The sequence below is a fragment of the Pseudorasbora parva genome, chromosome 16 (genome assembly GCF_024679245.1).
Source record: "Pseudorasbora parva isolate DD20220531a chromosome 16, ASM2467924v1, whole genome shotgun sequence".
NCBI lineage: Eukaryota > Metazoa > Chordata > Actinopteri > Cypriniformes > Gobionidae > Pseudorasbora > Pseudorasbora parva.
In genome coordinates, this window is record NC_090187.1 from 23674186 (window position 1) to 23686116 (window position 11931).

Sequence of the window (11931 nt, forward strand, 5' to 3'; positions counted from 1 at the left end):
TAGTTAGTCCATTCATGATATTTCTTCACTTCTAAATATTCCACGGTCAACTGTTAGTGGTATTATAACAAATTGGAAGCAATTGGGAACAATAGCAACCCAGCCATGAAGTGGTAGGCCATGTAAAATCACAGAGAAGGGTCAGCACATGCTGAGGCACACAAGTCATCAACCTTCTGCAGAGCCAATAGCTACAGACCAGACCTACAGGCCTTGTGTGGCCTTCAGATTAGCTCAAGAAGTGTGTGTAGAGAGCATCATGGAATGGGTTTTTGCCAAGCAGCTGCATCCAAGCCTTACATCACCAAGTTCAATGCAAAGCATTGGATGCAGTGGCATAAAGTTGCAAAATTAAGATGTTGTGCTTTGCCCCTTTGTTGAAGTGAAAGGAAATCTTAATGCTTCACCATAACAAAACATTTTTAGAAAATTCCATGCTCCCAACCTTGATGGCCCCTTCCTTTTCCATCATGACTGTTCACCAGTGCACAACGCAACATCCTTAAAGACATGGATGAGCAAGTTCGGTTTGGATGAACTTGACTGGCCTGCACAGAGTTCTGACCTCAACCCGATAGAACATTCTTTGGGGTGAATTAGAGCAGAGACTGCGAGCCAGGCCTTCTCATCCAACATCAGTGTCTACAAATGCTTTTCTAGAAGAATGGTCAAAAATGACCATAAACACACTCCTAAACCTTGTGGAAAGCATTCCCAGAAGAGATGAAGCTGTTATAGCTGCAAAGGGTGGGTCAACTCCATAGTAAACCCTACAGATTAAGAATGGGATGTCATTAAAGTTCATGTGAATGTAAAGGCAGGCATCCCGCTACTAAACTGTATATATAACTATAAATAGTATATAAATAAATTGCATAATTATATTAACACAAAATTTGTATAAAATAATTAGCTCAATTTGTCAGGGAAAATGGGTCTAATTGCCATGACTATATATTTCAATGGATTATTTTTTCCTCTGTGATATGTGACTGAAGTATTTTCTTGCAACATATATTTCTGTACTGCTTTGGCACGTATATCGATTTTAACACATAAATGACATACACTCTTTAGAGGTCAGCTGGGACTTTTTTGTTTGCAACGCCTGTTTAGATGTGTTGTATGAAAGCTTCCTTGTCCTTAAGCATCTGTCCTTGAGAATAAACTCAAACCCTTGAGTTTACTCAGCTGTATGTGCAGCTACCTTTGACGTGCATATGGTTCTGTTTTTAATTCATCCTCCAAAGTGACAGTAATTGCTTGACTCATGTTTGTCTGTCCAAGCACACATTCCAGCAGTGACCAGGCATCTGTCACATCATATCTGTGAAAACCAGAGTAAAAAAATGAAAGCAGGACATTGGGCGCTCTGAGCTCACTAATTGGGATTGAGAACATCTTGTTGAACCTCTAAGGAATGGGAACGTGTGCTTCATTCCCTCACCTCATGCTCATGGAAGCAACGGAGGATGCATTATAGTTTCATTGGGGGCCGCTCTCCCAAAACCCTTCACACAGCTGAAATAAAGAAAGAGAGAGAGGGAGAGAGAGAAGGAGAGGACAAGAAATTTAAAAATGCATTTGAGAGAAAATCTGAGAGAACATTTAATCTCCCCAGAGTTGGTGGGCAGCCATATGTCTCTAAATTACATCACTTCCTGCTGTTTTGGACACACTGATGGAGCTGAAAGACTTTACAGGCCTAAAATCTTATGAATTGTTTCAATTTGAAACAGACAAATGAAGATGTAATGTTATTAGAGTTCGGGTGCATTGGCTTACTGCAAATACTGCAATACCTTATTAATAATATGGGCTATATAACATCTAAACATTGTTTGGGCTGATTAGCTGGCCAAAAATGTGGAAAATCTGATCACAAATGGGATGTATTGCCCAAAAGATTAAAATGTTATTCTGTTTTCACAAGGAATCCGTTTTCTTGCAGGCAAGGTGACATTTCGGAGGGGAAACTGCATATAAATTGCAGCAGTGCATAATGCATAATATCATGTTTATCAATGCATTAATCCAACTTAATGCCAACAATATCTGACATGGATTTCCATCATACATCTCTGCAGAGACAAATAGAGTAAAATCAGTTCATGTCATATTCGATGCAGTTTCAATAACATTTTTCCCCCAGTTATTCTGATGGTCCACTTTATATAATCTACTAAGTAAAGTATAAGTATCTTTGCAACTACATGTCAACTAACTATCATTAGAGTATTAGTAGGCTGTTAAGTTAGGGTTAGGTGTTAGGGTTTGGGTAAGCCGAATAAGTTGCCATGTAGTAACTTAAAGTCAATAAAGTGTTATTAGATACTAAATGGGGACACTACAATTATGATCTAAGTTATGCAACTAAATATACAAATACAATTAATTAAGTCTTATTTAATTCTATAAACTATAATACTGATCTCCCAACATTGTTGCTATATGATAAATTACAATAATCTGATAACATCTCTGTTTTCTCCAGAATGACTGTACAGCTGAATCAAATTTTGTTGCAGTATTGTCCTTTTTAACACTCGCAAGCTGCTTTGAAACATTTGTCATTGTAAAAGCGGTATATAAATAAAGTTGAATTGATTGATTGATTGATTTATTGATTGATTGATTGATTGATTGATTGATAATTATCTAATGAGAGTGTAACGATTGTCCACTGAGAGGTGCAGTTTATTTGTACAACTTATAGGACAACTCCGGCAAATTTTTAAGTTTATCTTGATCGTTATATCTTTGTGAGTACAGTCTATAGAAAAAAGAAGAAAAAAAACAAACCGGATTGGTCCTTGAGTTATTACAGTTAATAACCCGAGCCCCGCCCCCTCAGCTAAAACGGCAGCTTTGGGGGCATAAACATAAAGGGTGTCTTTGTGCCTCTTAACAGACACAAAATGCAATTAAAATGTCTGTTTAACATAAACAGGGCCCTTACATGACAACGAGATGCGTTTAGCCACTTAGCCATTGTTTAAATTCACCTGTTTTAGACGGCTAGCTGTGTCTCACGCTGAAGTCCTGCTGTAGCCAGAAAAATAGTCCAGTGGGGAAGAGTAGCGTGTGTATGAAGAGGCTCTGCTCATCGACTCGACGGTTCTCAGTATTGAACGTGTCCGAGAGAAACGGTTTTCGATTCTGTCCTGCTTATCGGAGGGCCGCTGCTCATTCAGTTTCTCAGGCATGCTCAGTATTAGCTGTTCGTGAGTTCATCAGATCTCTCAGCAAAGCATGTCTCAGTTCAGTGAACGGTTGGAGTTACAACATATAATTCAAGACATTAGTTTATTTCTATTCGGAGGGATTGTCGCTCATGTCAGAGAGTAACTAAAGTAACTTGTGCGATCAGCGCTGATTCAAGACGCGAACCGTTTAGAATGATTCAGTCCGATTTGGTGAATTGGTTCGCCCGGTTCACTAAAAAGAACCGGTTAAAAAGAACTATTCATTCATGAACCGGACATCACTAGAGTGATGATCAGATCGGACTCACAAGTGAAGAAGAAATGTTTCGCGTTTGTGCCTTTCTGAATTATGAAAATTTGCAGCGAACACTTGACTAACTTACACAGACACAACATAGCCGGGCCGGTTGAAGAAAAATGCCATTCCGTGGTTAAAGACAGGTGCAGCCACTGTGGAGGTAATGTAAACTTTATTTATCCTTTTATTTGGGCACACTCGGCTTGAGGAAAGATGTGCAGTAGCCTAATCAAATAATTGTGCTTTACACACACAACGCTCTTCCCAACTGGACTGCCTTTTTGCCAGCTACCGCTGAGTTCCCACGGGACTTCAGTGCGAGACACAGCTAGCCTTCTTACACATTGTTTAGATGAATTGAAACAATGGCTAAGTGGCTAAATGCATCTCGTTGTCATGAGAGGGACCTGTTCATGTTGGACAGACATTTTAATTGCATTTTGTGTCTGTTAAGAGGCACAAAGACACCCTTTACGTTTATGTTATATAACGATCAACATAAACTTAAAAATTTGCCGGAGTTGTCCTTTAAATCCAACACATGAAACAGACTTGGCTTGGCAAAAATAAACAAAAGACTTGACTAAAACAAACATAACTTGACTGGATATAAAGACAAAGACTCACCAACTAGCGGGTTACAACAATTAATATCAGACAAAGATTGTCCCTGCGTCCCAATTCGCAAACTATCCATACTAAATAGCATTCGAAAATAGAATTAGTATGTCCCAAATCATAGTATGTTGAAAAGAGTATTCCAAAGATACCCGGATGGTTTACTATTTCCGGTTCAAATTATAAGTGTGGATCCATGCACACTCTAACGGCTGATATTGCCCACAACCCATTCCGAGTTGGACGAGGATTCGATAAGAACTACAAACGCGGATAGAAAGCATTAAAAAACTACAAACATGACGGAAGTGTGAGTCTGACGGGTAAGTAGAGAAGTTTAGATAAAGGGGTTTGAGTGACCAATTATCAGTATTTAACCTGACAAAAATATATTTATTCAGTGTTGTCCACATTATATTTCACCTGCAGCAGCATTGTGAACTTTTGTAATGACACGTTTGGCCATTAACTTTTAAATGCTTCATTTTATTTAAACTGCAAACACATGAGGAGAGTCTGCATTAAAGACCCACAAAAATGGCAGATCAACGTGCGGCTACATTTCTCTCCGATATGGTAGGAGATTAATCTGAATGTGGAGGATTTGAACTGTGACAAATCTGACGATGATTGACAGGGCAGTTAAACGGTGACGGGGTGCTCTTAACTAAGCAACAGAGTCCGTTAAAGATGGCGAAGTAGTATGTCCCAAAGCTTGCATACTTTTCTGCTACACATTCAAAAGTATATACTTTTTCTTCACAAAAAGAGTACATACTTTTAGGATGTAGTATAAGTAGGTAAATTGGGACGCAGCAAATGGCAACATGAGGGGTTAAATACACATGGGCTAATGACAAGAAAAGGGACACCTGTGAACAATGATCAACCCATAAACCAATGACAACATGACACAGCAATACATGGCAGGAACACATAAGGGCAAGGAGTCACATGACAATAGAGGGAATGCATTGATGTCACTTTCCCGCCATAACACGCCCCCTCAGCCGGGGCTGAGTGGCAGAAGAGCTGCTGCGGGACTGGAGTTAATGGAGGAAAACAGAGTAAAGCAAACGATCCTTACAACTTACCAAAGATTCAGTGATCCATGGATAATGATATGCAGCCAGGAATCGTGTTTTCATGACATTTTTAGGAGCCTCATTTCGACAAGAATGTTTATAACTGCCATTCATCACATTTTTCAAGTGAATCCCACATGTATATGTGGATGGGTCAGTGTTTTGAAGCGTGTAGTGGTTGTAATATACTTTATATTCACTAAAAGCTGTCACTCATTCAATAAACGCAATCTTACTAGGTTCTGCAGTGACGTTGGTATACAATGAATCTCTTATTTTCACATTGTCTGCACTTACAGAGGATTGCTGCGCGTGTTTAACTGAACTCAGCGCCTGGACAAGCGCTCGAGCGGTAAGTGATTCCAAATTCAACACCTGTGATTGGCCAATTCCGTTGTAGAAGTCTACAAACATGTCTGTGATTGGCTACATTATTCACCGAGGCGAAAACACGTTGGAAATGTAATCATTTGATGAGTGCAAATACAGATACACACTGGATCTTTTGCTAGCTCCTTTTCGCTGAAAATATGCAATTATTTTTGCGAATTCTTACAGAGGATTACAGATCACAGAAAAGCAGTTATGGGCAGCTTTTCACTCTAAAAGCAGAAGCAGCAGCAGGTGGCAGTGGTTTGAGTGAGAAAATTACACACTATTATCAAGTCCGTGTTAAGCTCAGAACATGCGGTCCGTGGACAAGCCTCCCCCTACCACACCTTCTGGTGCAGGGCCTGGTTTTGTGTGTTTTCGCTGCATTCGCGCTGTAAACCAATGCTGCCTCTCAGTCTTTCTGCCACTCAGCGGGGCGTAATCACAGTCACTCCACATGGCGATGATGTCACGTGCATTCCCTCTATAGACCACAAGACAAAACCAGGAAGTGCATGACAGAACATGATAGTGAACATGATAAACTTAAAAAAACATGAAACATGAACCAAAACCAAAACACCCTGTGACAGAGAGTTAGTTGCCATCTAGTTTCAAAGTTACTTATAGTTAGTACAATGTCTAAAGTGGACATTTTTTCCCCCTTTTAAATTAATAAATAAACGTTTTAAATAGCTAGTGCCTAAGTGAAGCTGCTTAACTTTCGCTGTGGGGAGAGCTGTGGTCTTCCAATGAACCAGCTGATCACCGTTCCAGCTCAATTTCTGGATTGCTGCCCTTTTAAACCAATAAAAATGGAAAAATATGCATTTGCCTTGTATGATCGATCTGTCGTAATACTTCTGATTTAAAAGTCAGGTTTGATTTGATGCATTTTTCAAGACTCTCTAAATAATAAAGATAAATCAGGCTTCCTTGGAATACTGACGACTTCTGACTTTACACGCATCATTTTTTATTAACTAATCAAATTGCTTAGATTGACTTCTATTACATCTTCCCAGCATTCGACTGCAGCATCTCAGTAATCTACAGCATCATAATCTAATGTGTAATATATTTATTTATTTATTTATATTTATTTATTATTTATTTAAATACATGGGCATACCTCTAATGTACATGAATTCTCCCTGCCATAAAATAACATATGCTATTGAGGCTTTAATATCCTGTTGTGCATTTTTATTTACACTTTAGAGAAGAAAACAAATATTAAAGTACATTTGAGATCACTGGGATCAACATTTTACTCACAAGTGAACACATTCATGCAGTTTATGCATAATTTATATATTATATATAATTTATATATATTCTGCCATCTTTTATCCATCAAAATGACTGCCTATCCTTATCCTATAAATTATATACTGTTCATATCATATCTTGTATTTTTCAATTTTTCCCCCATTTCCCTTTTTTTAAGCACTGTAAATGGCAAAACATAACATATTGGTTTTCTTCATTTATCATTTATTTTGGTATCCTACCAAATAATTGATTGCATAACCTGTTAAAAATTTACAGTACATATCCCAGAGAAAACGACTGACAACAATTGAACGTATCTAGGCAAAATCAGTTTCCTTTATTTGTCATTTAAATGTAACCATGTCATTTGTCTTTTTTTTAATGTAAGATTGATTTATTATAAATTATTTATCTGTGTGCATCAGGGTGGGACAGCCTGACACTCACATGAAATTGACCAATAGCAAACCACAACCATCCAATCAATTCCAGGGGTCGCATTTACAAAACATCTTAAGGCTAAAAGTAGCTCCTAACTTGCTGATTTAGGAGAAACTCTTTAATATGGCAACATGATACTTCTACACAATTTATATCACTGACAGAGATTCCTTCCCATCAGCCAATCACTGTGGTCATAGTTAGTAAGTGTGATGACATAATCCATAGCAATGTGGTCAACCCCCGCCCTTACTCAGATTTTTCTGTTTCTTAGTAAAAGTTGCTTTCAGCAGCTTTATGAATAGGTTAAATGGTTACTTCACCAATTAGCATATGGCTTTGTATCAGTATAAACCCTGGAGTATATTCAAATGATTGTGTTTAGTTGTATATGAAAACATTTTGTATATTTTGTAAAAAACGGTGTGATGTCATCACACCACGTCCCGCCCGCACGGTGAAGACTAGAAGAGATACAACTACGGCCACTGGGCATGTGCACATCAACATTGCATCATTTAATTATTGTATTTGCATTATTGTAAGGGTAGGTTTAGGGTTGGGGTAGGTGTAGGTGTAGGCGTTAATAAAACACAATCTGGTAAGTAGCAAATGTATTTATTGCTATTTTATCATGAGATTTTGCCTAACTTCCTATCGTTGCCATACCCCTTCTAGCAACAACTCTCCTTCTCCATGTTTAGTGTATTTCGGGGGCAGAATTACAACGCCACATACAGGTCTGGCATGTATGCTACATCGTTTTGTGTCGGTTTCAGTGGTTTCACGTGTACACAGATATTTCTTGAGACAAGGGGGAAAAAAAGATCGGATAGGGAAAGATCTGACTTTGTGTGGATGTACATTATTGTGTTGAATATTTTACATGGTTTAATGTTTTTACAAACACCCCTCCACACATACACATATTCATTTACATCTATTATCTTGCCCTTTCTTGCACCCCTGATGGTTTAGGACTCCTGGGAATGTCTTACAGTCTCCCTCCTCACCACTGCTTATTCTAAGGGCTGAACCTTATCTAATAATCACTCCTTGGGCAATAATATTAGACCTGCCGTTGAACACTGGGATTCGTTTTGGAAAGGTCAAGTTTTGCATTTCCCGCCCCTTCGCCGACGATGGGGCACGCAAGTCTTTCATCGTGGTAGGATTGCATAATTATGTGGCGGGTGCTGGCGGTACCTGTGTCACCGGTGAAGACACCTCTCTCAGATACGTCCTATCTGCCTCACACAGGAAGTGGTCAGGGTTAAGAGTTTAAAGACTGCTTGTCCCAAACTCCGAGATTAATTGACTGTGGTAGAGGCGAGATAAAGAAGCACATTAAGACTAAAGAAATCTTCCCATATCCAGATCCGCTCCAGGTTTTAAGCGCTATTTTAAAGTCTGTTTATAATTTTCTCAGAGCTGTCAAAAAGAAGACCATCAGGCTCATGGCGCCTTATAAAATGATTCAGAATTCTCATTTTCAAAACTGTGAACTCACCTCATGCAATGAAAATCACTGTCGATCAACCTCAATGTCTTATATTTAATAGAATCCTATTAAAGAGTAATCATTCTTTGCACTACTTCTCCTTAGATTCATCCCATGGCTGTAATTTTCACATACTCATAAAGAGAATTTCATGGTCAAGGGCAGTTTTTCTCCTTTGGAGTTGTTGATGATGGTCATGGCATGAGCGATAAAGACAAGATATGTTTGGAGAAGCAGCGCTATCATGTGGATCAGCTTTGATCAACGTTCCAGATCTTCTCTTTGTTTCTTTTCATGTATGACCCTGGAATGCATTATTTCAATAATGCACAAATTCAAGAAACCAACATGTAAAGGATTGACAGCAGGTGTTGAGAGACTCTATCCATCATGAACTTTACTTTGTTTTTCCCAATTCATCAGTCAGCTTGAATAAAAGCTGCTATATTAGTCACTAATAAAGATCATGAATCGTACAATATTAGACATACACTACTGTTCAAAAGCTTGGGGTTATTAAGAGTTATTTTTTATTTATTTATTTGGTAACACTTTACAATAAGGGGGCACTAATATGACTTTACTTGTTGGGGCACATGACTATTAACTAACTTATTAAGTAATATGCAATTGTGGTTATGCGTTTTGAATTAATTCTGAATTAGTTAATAGTCATGTGCCCCAACAAGTAAAGTCATAATATAATATTACCTTTATAAATCATTAGCTAATGATTAATTAAAGCAGACATCTGGAAGTTGAAATGCATAGCTTTGACCCCTTGTGGTAATTAACACATTCATTTACATTATTAGTTAATATAATATGTAATTAAGGAATTAACACTTTATGACACATTTAACTAAAAACTATTAAATGATTACTTAATCTATTAATCATGTTGAATGTTCATTTGTTGCTGATGCAGAAATCATTAATAAATGGGTTAGTTCAATATTAGTAATACATTAACTCATGATTATCTGTGCATTAATTAAGCATGAATTAATGTATATTAGTGCACCCTAATTGTAAAGTGTTACCATTTATTTTTTTATAAATTAATATTTTTATTCAGCAAGGATGCATTGATTTGAATGAACATTTATAATTTTACAAAAAGGTTACTTTCCATTAACACTAGATGAGGTGCACATACAGTCAAACCTTATTATTCAAAAATTATTCAGACACCAAATTTTTTACTACACTGTAAAAAAAAATTGTGGGATTTTGTTGGTTTAACTTAAAAAAAGTAAGTAACCTGGTTGCCTTAACATTTTGAGTTTATTGAAATTAAAAATTTGAGTTGATACAATGAAGGAAATGTGTTTAATAAATATAAACTCAAAATATTATTGTATCTGAACCACAAAAAATTTGATAAATCATGAAAATAGCACTATTTGGCTAATAAAACACACACAATCTTTAAATAATATTTTAATAAAGGTTGTCGAATCTCAAAAAATGTTCATTGTATTAACTCAAAATTTTAATTTCAATGAACTAAAAATTTTAAGGCAACCAGGTAACTTTTTTTCTAAATAATTTTTTTACAGTGTAGTGGGTGCAGGACACTATAGTTAATTTATGTAAGTGAGGATAGCAAAATTAAGTAAACTGTGACATATTATACCCAATATTCTACCAGTAATATATATAAAAATGTAGGACCGGAATGATTCAGACACTTTGACCTGAGCATCATGCTTAAGTGTTTTTTTTCTTCAATTGCTAATGTGACCTTTTACACCACAGACTGAACACCATCAAGTATTGCTTGGTAATTGGTTGACCCTAATTGGTATTATCTAATTTAACTGTTGACAGCTGATTGGTTGATTGTAATCCATTACATAGCTTTCTATCGAAGTTATCTGACATTATCAGGATTAATTTGTTCTGACACAGTTTTATTAACCCTAAAGTTGTCTAAAACCCATATGACTTTCTTCTGTGCAAACTCAAAAGAAAATCAAACAAATATATACAGCTGTCAGTTTGTAAATACTTTAGAACATCTTGTAATGTGTAAATTATTTTCAAACATAAGTATCTTTTTTTAATGGAGGACATTTCATGCAAGCTCTTCAGATGAAGTTTATAATTATATTTATTTTTCTTTTATTGTGCTATTAAAAGACCTCAGTAGGGTTTAGCAGTATATACAGCATCACTGCACAACCGACGGCTCTTTGCCTATTACAGATGAGATGCAAACACATGACTCCCAGGAGAGTGAAACAAAAATCTCAATTATCTGTCAAATGTCATTTGCACTGCTGCACAACAGTGTACTTTAGGGAACAGTGCTCTTTAAAAGACAGATTTAACGCATGGATTTAAATGCAGAGGCAGGATGATAGTGAGCACTCTGGGTATATTGGTTAATGCTTGACTTTATGAAGACGAATGTGGAAATGATATCTAGAGTTTGTTTAATGTGATGTCGATCCGTAAGTGTGTATCTCAGCTCATTAACAGGATAAGGGAGAGGCCAAATCCTCTTATACCAACATGTGCAAAGATCTATTCAAATACTCAATGGAGAGAGAGCTCTTTTATATGAGATAGCATAACTGAGGAGAGTCCATTTTACACCATTAAATTACATATATGGTCACATTCTGGATTTTATTGTCCAGTTTAGAATGTAAGAAATGTGAGTTTATGGAATGATTTACCTTGAAGGTGGGATAATTCTGGACACATTCCATCCTGCATTCATGTTGAATATCTTGTTTCACTCAGAAACGTCACAATAAGAAAGCACAATTTTGTTGTAAATCCTGTTTCATGATGACTTTAAGTGGCCAGTCAATCTGTAAAACATGTAAAACAGACAATTACCAAACAAACATTCAAACCAATCAATTGACTGATTGATTGAACATATGAACATTCATATTCATTCACTACAGAATCCCATTCTCCCACAGATGGTAAACATTTTTCATTATATAGGAATGTTTGTCACAATTCAACATGCAAAAACATGCAAAATATATACAACATGAAAAACACAGTGAGTATGTACGTATGTATGTATGTATGTATGTATGTATGTATGTATGTATGTATGTATGTATGTATGTATATTTGCATTTAATATACATATAAGCATGCAATAGC

The 11931-nt window shown here is 36.7% G+C and overlaps 1 long non-coding RNA gene across 1 annotated transcript; it reads right to left on the bottom strand.

Moving 5' to 3' along the window:
* Positions 1-1089: 1089 nt before the first annotated feature.
* LOC137043350 (uncharacterized) lies at positions 1090-11606 on the bottom strand. The gene is made up of 3 exons (XR_010898456.1): positions 11484-11606; positions 1448-1521; positions 1090-1327 (listed from the first exon to the last, which is right to left on the bottom strand). It is a non-coding gene; the product is annotated as an uncharacterized lncRNA (long non-coding RNA).
* Between the last annotated feature and the right edge of the window lie 325 nt (positions 11607-11931).